The following is a 15037-nucleotide window of genomic DNA, read 5'->3' as shown; positions in this document are numbered from 1 at the left end:
AACAAAGCCACCTCCTGCAGTTGGGGGAGAAACAGGAATGAAGATGTGTTAACACCAAGTAAAAGACAGAAGGATATTCAGGTGTGCGATCACTTTTCCCTCCTTAGAAAGGAAGAAGAAAACAAGGGGGAGGGAGGAAGGAAGCATTCACAAGGGCTGTTTCTTGAACAGTTTGTCTGACAGATGCTCTATAGGCTCCTGTCTTACCAGAGACAATCTATGATACTCTGGTTTCATGTCAGGACAACAGGTTTATTTGCCCACCTTGAGAATGGAAAACAGCCGAGGCTGGGCATAATCCAGCTTCCTCTGTAGTTTTAAAACAGTAAAAGGTTAGCCTCCCCGGTAACATCTATCGGGCAACTCCCCACGCTTGGGAGGACTTTGAAATCCCCTCCTCAATGAGTAATATGTCCACGACTGACGGTAACTGGGTTGATGTGGTGAAAAGTGGTGAGAGCTTTGGGCAGGGACGGAGAGGACAGTTTGCTGTGGGATCTTGGACCAGTCACTCTCCCTGTCTGGCTTTCAGTGTCTCTGGGTCTCAGTGTAGAGGCGGGGGATTCCACCACCAGAGGAGCTGTAGGGTCCAGGTCTGAGAATCCACACGTGACAGTGCTCATAGGCTCTCTGCCCAAGTGGCATGTCTGTAAATGGCCACATTAGGGTTTTCTGCCCATCTCCAGGGCTCTACTCTCAAAGCGGCACAAGCTCATTAATGCCCTGTAATGACTTCCCAGGCGGCCGTGCTGGGTCAGGGTTGTTGACATGACTGCAGCAGGCAGATGGGGCTCTTATCAGATAGGCAAGCAGCATCCATTTAGGGGCAGAGGGTTAAGTGGATGTTGAAATTGCAGTTACCGATCTGCAGTTTTCAGTGATGGAGTGAGACAGTGACGCGCAGGGAGTGCGAGATTCCCTCAGCGCGGGATCTGGGACTCTAGGTCGGTGGCCCGGGTGGGGAAGGAATGCCAGAGTTGCGAGATCTAGTGTCGAAGGAGCGGGGGTGGAGTGGGGGAGGGGTGCCAGTAGCACGGGGCAGGGATGACGAGCAGGGGCAGAATCAAAAGGGGAGACTCCAGGGTGGGGCGAGTGAAGGGCTCTGAGGTCGGCATCAGGGGCCTGGGCTGAAACCGGGTTTCAGGGAGTGACGGGTCCAGGGGCTCGCCTGGGCAGAGGGAAATCGGAGGGGTGAAGGGGAAGGGCAGTGTCCGGAGGATGGTGATCTCTGGCGCAGTCTCACATCGGGCCTGGCGTGGCTCGGGGTGGTGGCCCGGTGGGTGGTGGCCCGGTGGGTGCCCGGGCGCGGGTCCCGGCAGCGCGCGGAGGTGGGGAGAAGCCGGAAGCGGGGCCGCACGCTCCGCCCCGGCCGGTCCAGCCCCCGCCCCCGCCCCCGCCCCCGCCGCGGTCCCGCCCTCCCAGCCGCCTGCCCGACCGGCTCAGACCTCCCGGCTCGACTGGCGGCGCGGGCGGCGGTGAGTGCGGCGCGGCGACGGCTGGGGCGCTAATAAGAGGCGCGGCAGCGGGGGCGGGAGCCGAGGGGCGCTCCGGGCTGGGAGCGGGGTCCCTGCGGCGCGAGCACCTGCCCCCGGGCCCGGGAGCAGCGGAGGCCGGGAGACCTGGGGCCATCGCACCGGTCATGGCGGCTGAGGACCCCGGCGGGTTCCTGGGGTCGAGGGTGGAGCGCGCAGGGGTCTGGCCGAGATCTTACGCGCGAGGCCGGCGCGGGCTGGTTTCCAGCTTCCCGGTGCTTGTCTCGGCGGTGGGACAGGCTGGGTTCCGCTCCTGCGCCCCCGAGTGGGCCGATAGCCCGCGGATAACGCGCTGTGGGGCCTCCCGGCCCCTAACCTGAAAGCGCGCTCCTCCGGGTCTGCGATGTTTACTCCCGGGAAAGGAGGCCCCGAAGCTTTTCAGGAAAGTCTCGGTTCGCTCTGGTGGCTGCGATCTCAAAGTTGAGATTTGCAGAATCATCACCGGGGAGTTCGGAAACGAAAACAAAATAAACAGCAAAACCCAAAGAATTTCCGGACGCAGGTCCCAGAAATTCGGCTTCTAGGGACCACGGCATCTGCGTTTTTTGCTCCTGCCCTTCAGGGTTCCATGCAATATCTAGGATGTCCCTCAAGGGTCCCTATGTGGACACCGGAGAGCCTCGGGAGCCCACGGGAGGTGAAAATCTGGGGACACCACGCGAAGGGAACCTTGGCCCTACTAGACCGCCTCCCCGCGGGGTAAAGTGGGCGCCCTGTGACCTCGGCTTGGCCCAGAACCGGTTCACTGCCGGTGCGGGATAGATGCTGGTGGCACAGGCCCGTGAAACTGGCAGAGGTGGACATCGCCTGTCCTCACCAAGCTAGACAGGTGCCCTACCCTCAGCTTTCCAGGTCAGTATGGATCTGGGCAGTGTGTTGGTTGGATGTTGTGCCCACAGATAATGTTCACGGTCAGGGAGGGAAGGTGAAATGGCAATCCTGGAAGGGCCACCATTTCAGGGCTCAGGCCAGCTGGCCCTTGACTAGTTTTCTAGTGGCTTTTTGTGCTTCCAGGGTTGATGTCATTGCCTTTTGCACTGAGCTTTGGTGATTGGGAAACCCAGTACCTGGAAGCCACCAGGGCCTTCCTATCTGAGCCTATCAGGTGAGATTCCCTCACCAGCCTTCCCAAGGGGCATAAGCTCCTCTTGGCCTGGTAAGCTGGTGCTTACCTGGTAAGCTAGTTCAGGGGCTACCTGGGGCCCCTTTAAGGAAAGCACGTGTGCTTGACTGCTTCACTTACCTTCCTACTGCCACTCCCAGCCTTCTCAGGCTAGCCCTTTTTAAATAGGACTAACCTGGATGCCATGTAAAGAAAGGCTAGTATTTAAGATTCCACCACCATGTTTGTTTGGTTTTATTATAGTTGGATCAGAATCCAGAAAACAGGTGACTTGCTCTACCTGGCATAGAGTAACACCCATGCTGCACTTGACTTTCCTCTCAGCCAGCCCTTGCTATGGGATCTAACTGTGCACCAGACTCTCTAAGAAACACTTGTTGTAAATTTACTATGGGAGAGGGCCATCTTCTCTCTTTTCTGTTACTTTAAGGCATTAATAATAGATGCTTTTATTCACATTTGAAAAAGTATCCTTGTTGAAGTATTTCCGGAGATGGACTCGGTGATTTGATCTGAGACAGAGGATCACTTTCTTAAGTCTCTAAAATACTAGGTTGAAGTAACTAACTGTCTTTGGCAAGTAAACTTCCTTTTGTTCCTTCAGTCCCTTTTGTGGGATGGCTGTGGGGAAATAAAGTGCTACCCTTGCCCTATAAAGGACACAGAAGAAATGGCTCCTGGTCCTGAGGGGTTTATGCTGTGGGTGGAGTGTGGAAACACACCCAGGAAAAAGCCAGTGCCCACTAATACCTGGAAGGGGCTCGGGAGGGATGGAAAGGAGGTTGCAGTGAGCATGGGGCCAGGTTAGCAGAGGAAAGTTGAGTAACACATCCAAGGCCTGAGCACATGTGGAAGAGACATGTGGACATAGTGGGCAGTATTCCAAAGAGCAGAAGGATCTCAGCCCAGCTTCGGAGGAGGCACAAATACCCAGGACAGTTAAAGGGGAACCACTGAGAGGGAAGGAGCCGGAGGCATTTCCAGCCTAAGTTCATTTTCAAGGAGAGTGCATGCATTACAGCCATTAACCATCGATCCGAGGTACATATACGGCCACTCTGAGAATGGGCTGGTCCCCACCAGGAACTTAAAACTCTCCCACCCAAGATGAACCTCCCCAAAGCTATGGTGACAGTGGAAGAAAAAGAATATCCACATGAGGAAGTCCTTGAGTCTGGGCACTGGCACCTGTCCTATGTTTGTTTTTGCTTTTGCTGTAGTGAAAATAGCCCTGTGGGCGAGGTGATCCATCTCCTCAGGCAAATAGGCCTCCTTAGCTCTTTCTGCAGACGTGTTTATGATGTCTTTGGTGCCCATTTGGCACCGCCCTTGACCTGTTTTGCACTGGATTAGTGTTTACTTACCTTAAAATTGTTATCTGAGCTCAAAGCGGTACTTTCCTGGGTCCTCACAATGTCGTCTTGTTGTTTGAACCTGCGCTGGCACTTGGAGCAGCCCTGATAACACTTTTGTAGCTAATGAAGCTGTCTCTTCAAGAACCGTATATAATTTCATAGGATTTAAGGCAGGGACAGAAGAAAGGGAAAATCAAAGCGTGTCTGTGTAGTGATTTCCTGTTCACCTCCTAGTACGTAGGAAGTTGATTCACTAGCATCCTGAAAGTTGGGACACTTTCTTCTTTATCACTTTCTTCTTCATCTGTGTTAACTTCAGAGAATACCGTATAATGATGGAGAATTTAAGCTACTTAGCTCGTGGAGCTGTAGAATTGACAGTGTTCCTGGGGTAAATTTAGGAGCTTAGCAATTGACTTGCCTGAACCTTGGGTCCAGGGAGGTTATTTTCATAGATAATGCATTGATATTTTTTTAAAGTTATATAAAAAGTAACAATATTACAGAGAGTATAGAAGATAAAGAAGAAAATCAGGCATAATCTCACTGTGAATGAAAGCAACTAGCATTATTTATTTATTTATTTAATTCAGCAGCTTGGTCTTTTGCCATGGTGCTTGTTTTTTGTTTTTGTTTGTTTTCATGAAGTTGCAATCAGGGTACACGCAGTTTTGTCTCCCAGAGCAGTCCTGTTAATATTCTCATTGCACTGTTTCATCAAAAACCATCATTCATGTGGAAACCCGGGATGTGGTTTCACAGGAATCCAGAGGGAAATTGCCCTCTCTGGTTCTGGGGGAGCGGCCCCACTCCCCGGTGGAAGCACTTCTCATTCCACAATTCACTGTAATTTGTACTTGCGCCATGTTTGAACCTGGCTTTCAGATTGTGGTAACTTTATCTGTAACTTGTGGAACATAGCGCCCTGCAGAAACAGACTGAATTCAGAAAATGGAATTTGAAAGCGTTGCTCTGAACTATTTCACTATGAACGTCTGTGTTTTTACAGAGGTATACTGAATTGAATTTGTTTAGGGGGTCAAATAGCCTAAGAACCCTAATACAATTTTTCACTTCCTTTCCCAGAGACGGCTGGAGAGTCCAATTTCCCCTTTTGTCTAAATTCTTCCTCCTTATTAATTTAGAATTTAAGAAGCACCAGTCACGTTGGATATTTTCTACAGGTTAAATTCCATTACAACATAAACAGCATTGTAGAATCTTTGTATTTTAAAAATGGCTAGCCAGTGGCCCTTACCTTAAGGATTTTGAGCAGTATTCCATTTAATAAATGTACAAGCCTTAGGGCTTTTGTAATCAGGTTTCACTTATGCTCACATTATTGTAAAGAACATTTTTCTCCAGAGACCATAAAAGACCAGACCGTTTGGGCCTTTCCAGCTGGTCCTCAGCCTATCTACAAACTAGGCTATTTTCTTTGGAGACCTGACAATTTGCATGTGTGCCCTTTGCCAAAGGAATCTCTTTTTTTTCCTGGGGTCTCCCGGGGTCATTTCTGTGATGCTCATATTCCCTGATGTCTCCCAGGTTTCTTTTCTGGGGCTGGAGGGTGGGAAAGGGGTGTGGAATTGAATAATCTTCCTTTTTTCTTCCTGAAAGCACTGATCTTAAAGGATTAAGTTGGTGGTGAAAAACGGGGCTTTATCTTCTCTCTGAAGGCCTTGCCCTTTTGTGTGTTGATCTGATACCTAAATCTAAAAAACTGTTCCTAGACATAGCACAAGGATGTATTTTTAGAAGAGTTTATTACCCACATGTGTTTAAGACCACTTTAAAAGTCTACATCTTAAGGGAAGGGGTATAGATTTGTGGGGCTTCGATGTGCGTTCAGCTGGGAGGAGTTTTGGAGATTCCTTAAATTTTAAGGCCTGATCATTTGCTTAATTTTGTGTGTGTCTTTTTCTTTTTCTTTCTTTCTTTTTTTTTTTTTTTTTTACCTCCCTAACTAGAAATATTAGAAACACTGGTCATCACCCCTGCCTCCGCTTCATCTTTTACATTTAACCAAAATACACTTAAAAAATACTTTCTTAAAGAAATAAACCCTTTTTTACATTTTTAAGAAATTGAACTTGAATGCTTTTGGGGGAGGCCTGCCTGCTCCAGTTCACCTTCTAGTTTAATTTTAGATTTGCAGGAAAGGTGCGGTTTATACACGGGGTTCCCGTCCACCGCTCCCCCGCTGCCCCCCCCACTGCCAGCATCTTCCAGCATCAGCACAGTACATTTGTCAAACTAGGAAACTTGACGTTGGTGCCCACTATTAATCAATAAAGACTCCGAAGTCTTTATTTGGAGTTTGGTTTTTATACACTGAGGTCCTTTTTTCCGTTCCAAGCTCCCAAGCCATTCTCCCCGTCCATCTCCCAAGCCCATCTCCCCGTCTCCTCTGGTCTGTTACAGTTGCTCAATCTTTCCTTGTTTTTCATAACCATTTTCTGAGGAGTACCGGGCAGGGATTTTGTAGAATTTCTCTCGAATTGGGTTTGTCTGATGATTTTCTCATGCCTGCACGTGGGTTATTGGTTTGGGGAAGAATGCCACAGAGGTGACGAGCCCTTCCCATCCTGTCACATCAGGGGGTACACGATAGCCACATGGCATCACTAAGACCTTAGTCACCGAATAAAGACAGTGTTTGCCAGGCTTCTCCACTGTAGAGTTACTCGTTTTCTCTTTTCATTGATTATTCTTTAAAAGCAAGATACTAACTAATAGTCCACACGCAGGAGGGAGAGGGAAAAGATTAAATTCCACTTCCTGGAGGGGAAGGTGTCTGTATATATCGTTTGGAATTCGTCTGGTAAGGAAGATTTTTGTCTTGTCTTCTTCATTTAAAAAATACACACTTCTAAAGAGTTTTCACTGTAGATAATGGCCATCGTTTATGGGGTAGAGAGGCCACATATGACACGAAATCTGAGCTCCATGGAAGAGGTAGGCTGTGTATCACTTTCCCAAAGCCCTGTGGGGAATCCAGGGAAATAGGGAAGAGAGCCCTTCCCCTGGAGGGGTGCAGTGTGGTCCCGTTTGGGGGACAGCACTTGATTTGCAGACAGGAAGTTGTTAGGAAGCGTGAGGAAAGCATATGCCATCGAGGGCTGAATTGTGCGGGCTAGGTCGGAAGTGGGACAGGCTTTAAAAGAATGCAGCAGTTAACATTTACTGCCGGCTCGCCTTATTCCCAAATTTTGCTAAAGGCAAAACTGTTGTTTTCCACCGTTTTCAAAGACATGACAGTTATAATACCAGCCAGCGGGAATTGAGGAAATAAGCAAACATAAGACTCCCAAGTAACACAGATGTTATCATCAAGCCAGATGCCCAAGCTTGTTTACCTTACTCACAGGAGGCTCCCAAGGAAACAGGAACGCTTGCTTTACCTGGAGCCCCAGGTTCTGGGCTCCCAGTCCTGGAAAGGTTGGAAGCGGCAAATGGAGATGGGCCTGCCATCAGCCCCGGTTGGACTATCGCAGCCTGGGGTGGCATTGATTTATTTTTGCAAATTTTAAGAAGGCAGAGAAAAATATGGGATCGATTTTTGAACACAGTGAAGATACTTTCTGGGGAGGGGTGTTGAAAGAGGCCGTCAGTCAGAATGAAGCAACCCCAGAAGTTATGAGACTGGAGTTTTCCTTGTGTGTAGCTGTGATCTGAGCGGGAGGCGGACCTCTTGGCTGTGGGCGGGGGGCCTCTGATGTGTGTTTACATGGATGAGTCGTTGGGTAGCTTCTCCTGTGCTTGGCTTCTCCCGTATTCTAGGTTTTGAGGCTTATTTTTAGAATCTGAACTCTCCTTGGCAGGAGTTGAATACTTTGGTGGCGGGTGGGGGGACTTGAAATCATGCTTGGGCTGCTGGTTAATGAAACCTTTGGGGTCCCTCCCCGGAAGGCCCAGCCTGGTGCCCACCTTCCCCGGGCCAGGCTCTTGGTGGCGTAAAGGCTCCCATAGCCCATCCCATCTTCCTGACCTCCCCACAGGACACAGGTGTGCCTGCTGCTTTCTGTGTGCTCAGCCACACTGTCCCCCAGACTCTCTGCTTGCCTTAGAATCTGGACTCAGTTTCCCTTTTGTGTCTGCCCCCATATCTGCCCATGTCGGTTGACTTTGCTTCCCCACGTGGATTCCTTGGGACCATCGAGGGTGCTCGTCCACCATCGGCTTTCAGATCCTCCTGCATGAAAAACGGATCACAGCACAATATACAGAGAGGAGAACTCTAGCTTAGCGGTAAAGAGGGTATTGCTGTACTGATTTGGGGATGATCCAGCAGGAATGGTGGAGTGGAGTGCACATCTCACCAAACAAGTGATCAGAAGCTTTAATCACTCTGCAAACACTCAGGGAGAGGCCGAGGGCCAGCGGCTGGGCAGGGACTAAATACACAGCTCATGGACAAAGCGCTGTGATGGTGTCATTTTGCACAGACGTAGGAGGACTCGGGAAGCCAGCTTGAAGAGGGCCGGTCAGGATTTGGAGAGGAAACTTTTTTTCCCCATTAAAAAAAGGTTTAATATTATTTAATTATAAATGCATGATAATAAATGTTTTAAATTATAATCAATAAATTATAAATTTGTTGAGTCATAACTAATAAATATATTTCATCTAATTTTTTTCTTCATGTTCTGTGAGATTGCTATGGCTGAACATACAAAGGATCAACAAGGGTTTAAATGTGACAAGTATTCGTCCCACAGCATCCCCAGCTCACCTCCTCCCCTGCTTTCAGGCGGCCCCTGTGACCAGCTTCTTGTGTATCCTTTGGGAGACACTTTATGCATATTACGTAAGGAAACATGTACATCCTTCTTCCTTATACACAAATGGTGGCTGGCTGTACATACTTTTCGGGCTTTTTTCATGCAGTGATCGTCTTGGAGATAACTGCATTTCTGCACGTAAAACTCCTCGTTCTGTTTTTCTGTTTGTTTGTTTTAAGGCACTAAGATTTATTTGTTTTTCTTCTTTTTTTAATTAAAGTTTATTGGGGTGACAATGGTTAGTCAAGTTACATAGATTTCAAGTGTACAATTCTGTAATACATCATCTGTATATCACATTATGTGTTCCCCACCCAGAGTCAGTTCTCCTTCCATCACCATATGTTGGGTCCCCTGTACCCTCATCTCCCACCCCCCTCCCACCGCGCTCTGTTTTGATGGGTACATACCATTGCCTTGCGTTGATGGGCCATTGCCAATCTGCCTGGTCCTCTGCGATGGACACTTAGATGGTTCCAGCAACATGGCAGCGACTACCCTTGTGTGCTCATGGTTTTGTCACTTGGTCCATGCATGGGGTTATTTATATCTAATACCAATTCCTAGAGGGGGAATTGCCGAGTCACAGGACTTGTGCATGTTAAATTTGGGTAAATGCTTCCATCCTGTGAGCCTCAGTTTACCTTCTCACCAGCCCTGGGTGACATCTACCCGCAGGCTAGTTCCATGTGTAAGCAAACATTATGCTTTCTGCCAAGTAAAAATGGCAAATCTAATGATGAATGAAAAATGTAAAAAAACAAACTTTTAAATTTAGAATAGTTTTAGATCTACAGGTATGTTGCACACTTAGTGCGGAAGTCCCATGTACTCCATGCGCTTCCCATTGTCAACCTCTTACATCGCCGGGTGTGTTTGTCCCAACTAAGAAACTGCCACTGGTACCTTACTACGAACCGAACTCCAGACTTGATTTGAAGGCCACCAGTTTTCCCACCGTATTCTGTCCCAGGCTCCTACATTTTATATAATTGTCAGGTCTCCTCCTCTGGTCTGTGACAGTTTCTCGGACTTTCCTTGGTTTTTATAACCTTTTATTTCCTTGGTTTTGAGGAGGACAGGCCTGGTCTCCTGGAGGAAGTTGTTCAGTCTGGGTTTGTCTGATGTTTTCTCATGACGAGCCTGGGGTCAGAGGTTTGGGGGAGGAAGACCACAGAGCTGACGTACCCTTTTCACCCCATTGTGTCAGCAGACATGTGATGTCCACATGACTTCTCACTGACGATACTACACCTGACCATCTGTACCTCCCTGCTGTGGAGAGAGATGAGAATCTTCTTGTATGAGAAGATGAAGTTGTCCAGGGGTGGCCCATGGACATTGAGGAGTGGGGGGACCACAGGAGCTGTGTGCAGACCCCCGAACCCCTGGGGACGTGCTGTGGAAGGGCTGATGGGGGAGGAGCAGCCCCTAAAGGAGACAGAGGTGCAGGACCAGGCCCGATGAGGAAGTCCTTCCAGGGGAAATGCCCGGCAGCCTCGGGAGAAGGGGCAGGAAACGGAGTGGGCTTGGCAGTGGAGGCTGAGGGAGGAAGGAAGCTGGTGGTGGTCGGGGGTTCACCAGTGGACATGAAAGAGGCAGGAGCCTGAGGGGCTGAGGACCCACGCTGAGCAAAGAGGCGTTTTGTTTATACATTTTAACAAGGAAAGATTTGAACTATCATAGAGAACGGGATACACGTGGTGTGATGGGGTTTGTGCCCGGGTCCTCATGCCTCCTCGTGGTGAAACCTGTGTCACTGTGGGCAAATGAGCCCTCTCTGGGCTTTCCTCAGCTTCCCTGTAAATGATTAGAACTGATGTGTTTATAGAACCCATGTGCCCAGTGTTCTGAGCACACCTGCTCGCTTCGTTAGTACAGCAACCCTCTGATGTACAGTTACTGTTAGCCCATTTTTCAGATGAGGAAATCGAGGCACAGAGAAATGAAGCTAGCCACCCAAGTTCACCCAGCCTGGAAGTGGCACAGTTGGAATTTGAACCGAGGGAGTTTGGTTCCAGAGTTTCTGCTCTTAAACATTCCACCGGCCTTAAAATCCCATTGTCTTAATCCTTTTCTTTGGGACTTTTTGTTACCCCAGCGTGCTCCACCTGCTCACATTCCTCCATGTCTTCTCTTTTCTTGGTGACTGTTGGGTACTCAGTGGGCCAGGCCAAGGTCCAGGCCATTCCTACTGTGTCCTGAGATGTGGGTGGTAGCCGCCCATATCTTGTGAGTAACCAGGGGATACACGCAGGTGTCTCTGAAAACGGCATGTGTGACAGTGTCTTGGACACCAGGCAGAGACGTCCCTCCTGTGATATCTCTGAGCTCAGTGGCCATGAGCTCGATTTCCCCACCAGGGCATTTTTCTGATTGGATTCTGCCGTGAAGCCTTATTGTGTCTTGTCCAATTGTCCAAAGAGAATTCTCAGCATTGGGCATTAGCTCTCTGTCCTCTTCCTCTTTTGCTTTTGGGCCCTTCCTTCCTGTTGGTCATTTCACCAGAAAAGGATGGGGGTGGAAAGGAAAAGTGACCTGAGACTCCTTAAGTCCCTCCTTTGCCACTCGTGTCCCTTCAGTCCTTGCTGGGTATTGAGCGGCACTGAGGATGGAGATACCTGCAAAGGTGTGAACTCTGTTCCCCCTTCCTGTCCACGCGTGTCAGCAGGGCTTGCTGACGTTATGGCATCTTGGAATTGTCTTGACACTCATGAAAAAAGACACATTGTCATTTCTGAAGAATGTATGACACATCACCCATGATGAACAAGTAGCTTTTGAGCCACACCCAGGATCAGGTAATGAACACGGAGTGACACGTACTTCTGAGTTTGGGGTGGTGGCAGCAAGGAGAGTGGTCATGAGTCCAGCTCTTGAATGGACAATGCAGGAAGTGTCCCTCCTCACTCTCTCCCATAACCCCACCCAGGACCGGGAGTGGATATTGGCAGAAACCAGGCCTCCGCACAGCAGGGATTCTAGCAATGCCATCAGCTTACGTCCAGGAGGAAAAATGAAGCGATCTTGAGTTTCAGAGACTGTGGCTTTTTTTTTTCCTTCCTGATTTTATCTTGTTGGTGTTTGCATGCCTCCTCACTTCCCCTTTCCATTTCTTTCCACCCACATCTTGACTTGATCGCTTGCTGCACATCCCAGGATGCCCTGTTGACTAACATCCCCCCCACCCCCAAATACTGGAGGAAATGAAGGATTCCAGACCCAATTAAGTGATTCCAATTCTGGAACATATTTGGTAATGCTTTGGCCAAGTCCTCGTGTTACTTTGAGCTGAACTGTGAGACCATCCATGACAGGCGTGTCATCACGTGAACATCTTTCTTTAAAAACGTTGTTTTCTCAGATTCTGAGTTGAAGCCATTAGGGTAAGACGCCCTCCCATTTATATCTGCTTCCAAATCTTGATGCCATCTAAGATGGGTCTTTTCGTACCCAGGTATTGTTTTCCACGAACATTTGTTAAAGCATCAGGGTGACCAACTTGTCCTGTCCCAGTTTCACACCAAAAGTGCCCTATCGAGGGAAACCCCTCAGTCCCGGTCAAAATGGGGTGCTGGGTCATCCTGTGAAGCACGCATGATGTTTGGAGCCTCGTTCTAGGTACTGGGGGTGCATATTTTCATAAATTTTGATCCTTGCCGTTATAGGGCCCATAGACTGGTCGGGAAGACAGACAAGTAAAGAAAGGTGCTGTGTGACAGGTACAGCAGAAAAGCACGTTTAATAGCAGCTAGCATGTACTGAGTGATTATCTGCCCTTGTTTTGGATACTTTTCACAGTGGATTCATTTCATCCTCCCAAGAACCTTAAGAAACTAGCAGTGTGCCCATTGTACAGATGGGGAAACCAAGGCACCAACATGTCGTGGGACGTGTGGGAGCCTGGCTGTAACCACAGGTGGTCTGGCTCCAGACCCTGCGCCCTGGGCTTCTGCACTGTGTAGAGAGGTTCAGGGAGGAATTCTCCCTGGGGAGAGCCAGAGGTGACTTCTTGGAGAAGGTGACATACATGCTGACATGTGATAGGTGAGAGGAATTTGCAGGCGCATTGGGAAGGAAGAAGGAAAAGGAGTTCAAAGAGGAAAGCGCACCGCCATGTTTGGGGCATTTGTCATGGCTGCAGACTCACAAAAGATTTGCATTTGCAACATGGTGGGAGGTGAAGTGAGAGGGGTGGGGAGTAGGGGTCTAGTGCATCCTGGGAGCCCGCTCCATCCTGGGCAACCCAGGACCTTTGGTCACCCTGGTGGGGTATGTTGGGGAGCACCCAGAAGACCCCAGTCGTCTTGATTTTAGGTAAATGGGGACCATAGGATGGGCTGACCTAAGACTAGTGGTGAATTTGGAGGCTCGAGTTGTAAGCCTTGGCTTGTGACATTGGAGATCAGAGATTTCCAGCAATGCCTTTTTATTTGTATTTTTTTTATTGAGGTAAAACTTCACAAAACATAAAATGCACCATTTTAAAGTGTATGATTCAGTGGCATGTAGTCCATTCACAGTATTGTGCAGCTGTCACCTTTCTTTCTAGAATATTTTCATCACCCCAAAAAGAAACCTCACACCCATTAACAGTCACCCCCCATTTCCTCCCAACACCCTCCCTCCAGTCCCTGGCCACCACTAATTTGCTTTCTGTCTCTGTGGATTTGCCTACCCTGGACATTTCATATAAATGGAATCACACAACATGTGGCCTTTTGAGTCTGGCTTCTCTTACTTAAGCATCGTGTTTTTGAGGCTCATTCTGGTGATGTCTTAGAACTGACTTATTAGTGATAAAGCTGGTCGGCCAGACATCTTTAGACCCTTCCCTTTGAATTGAGGATTCCGGGCAGACCTCTCACTACCAGGCTTGGCTCCCAAAACATCGAATGACCGTGAGGTGCAGACACAGAACAAGTAAGATGACTCTCAAGCTTGTGGTGAGCGCCTGAAGTAGCAGCTCCCCCCAGTATGCTTCAGGGAATTCTCAGGCTGTTTCAGCCAAAATTTTGAGGAGCAGATCTGTTGCTGAAAGCAAGGTTCCTTGTGGAGTTTATTCCCACCTCCCTGAGTTTCAGAATCAGTTAATCAATATCAGTGTCAGGTCGGCATGAAGGTCACAGGGCCTGAAGACGTGGCTTTTCTCTAGGACTTCCGGGGCTCTTTCCTTCTCTTTCAGCAGAGCAATATTAAAAGCTGAGACTGAGCTGCTTTGAGACTCAGCAGCCCCGAGGCTTTGCCTGTTCTCCCCTCGTGTTGCAACAGGTAACTGAGATAGCCCAGCCGCACACACTGTCGCTTTAAATATGCATCTTTGGACAAAAGTTGCATATCTGAAATTCTGAGATTTCCCCTTCATTGTCTGTTTCCCCAAATCGAGAAGGAAGGGCTTTGTGGACATCTCCCTTTGGTTGATCAATAAGATGCTGTGCCCCCTTCCTTATTAAAGAAGCAGATCCTTTTGAACTGCAAAGTCTGCAGTGACAAAATTAGTTAGAATCCATTATAGGCTGGTCTTTTTGTTTGTTTGTTTTAGGTGTGTGGTGTGTGGTGTGGAAGTCTGCAGGAAATGCATCTTTTTACCCATGTTAGGGAGGCAGAGAGTTGATATCTCGAGAGACATTCAGATGTGTTTCTCCCACTAAGAGTTTATTTTCTTTTAACGTTTCGTTTGGAGGCAAGGCATACAAAAGAGTTCCTGAGTCCGATGGGTGTGGGTTCAAACCCCAGCCCTGACACTCCATCTGTGTGACTTTGGACAAACAACTGAACCTCTCTGGGCCCCAGTTTCTTCATTTGTAAGTCAGGATGATGGTAACAATAATTCCTGACTCAGGGGTATGAAAATTACTTGGGATGGTGCCTGTAAGGGCATGAGTTACAGGGCCCATCACCGTAAAGTAAGAACCTGTTATGGTTCATCTTAATGTGTTGTAAATCTGGGGTGGGAGTGGAGAAGAGTAGATTTTGCTCAGGCCAGAACGTCTGCACTCAAAGTTGCCAAAACAAGGTTTTAACAGCCTACTTATCCGGTACCCCTTACCAATCTTCCCTTTCTTTATCTTTTTTTTAATTATAATTTTTTTTTTTTTTACTTTATTGGGGAACAGTGTGTACTTGCAGGACTTTTTCAAAGTCAAGTTGTTGTCCTTTCAGTCTTAGTTGTGTCGGGCGCAGCTCAGCTCCAGGTCCCGTTTCTAGTTGCAGGGGGCACAGCCCACCATCCCTTGCGGGAGT

The 15037-nt window shown here is 48.5% G+C and overlaps 1 protein-coding gene across 6 annotated transcripts in view; it reads left to right on the top strand.

Moving 5' to 3' along the window:
- LITAF (lipopolysaccharide induced TNF factor) overlaps positions 1–15037 on the top strand; it is a 38267-nt gene that overhangs the window by 11849 nt on the left and 11381 nt on the right. Inside the window, exon 1 of one of the 6 annotated variants that reach the window (XM_033101028.1) lies at positions 833–944. The exons of 4 other annotated variants lie outside the window; for them this stretch is intronic. The gene's annotated coding sequence lies outside the window, so the exon portion shown is untranslated. Of the gene's footprint in view, positions 1–832; positions 945–1410; positions 1476–15037 lie in introns of those variants that run through there. One more of the 6 variants, XM_033101025.1, reaches the window with a different exon arrangement.

The sequence above is a fragment of the Rhinolophus ferrumequinum genome (genome assembly GCF_004115265.2).
Source record: "Rhinolophus ferrumequinum isolate MPI-CBG mRhiFer1 chromosome 15 unlocalized genomic scaffold, mRhiFer1_v1.p scaffold_54_arrow_ctg1_1, whole genome shotgun sequence".
Taxonomy (NCBI): domain Eukaryota; kingdom Metazoa; phylum Chordata; class Mammalia; order Chiroptera; family Rhinolophidae; genus Rhinolophus; species Rhinolophus ferrumequinum.
This window is presented reverse-complemented; position numbering and strand designations above follow the sequence as displayed.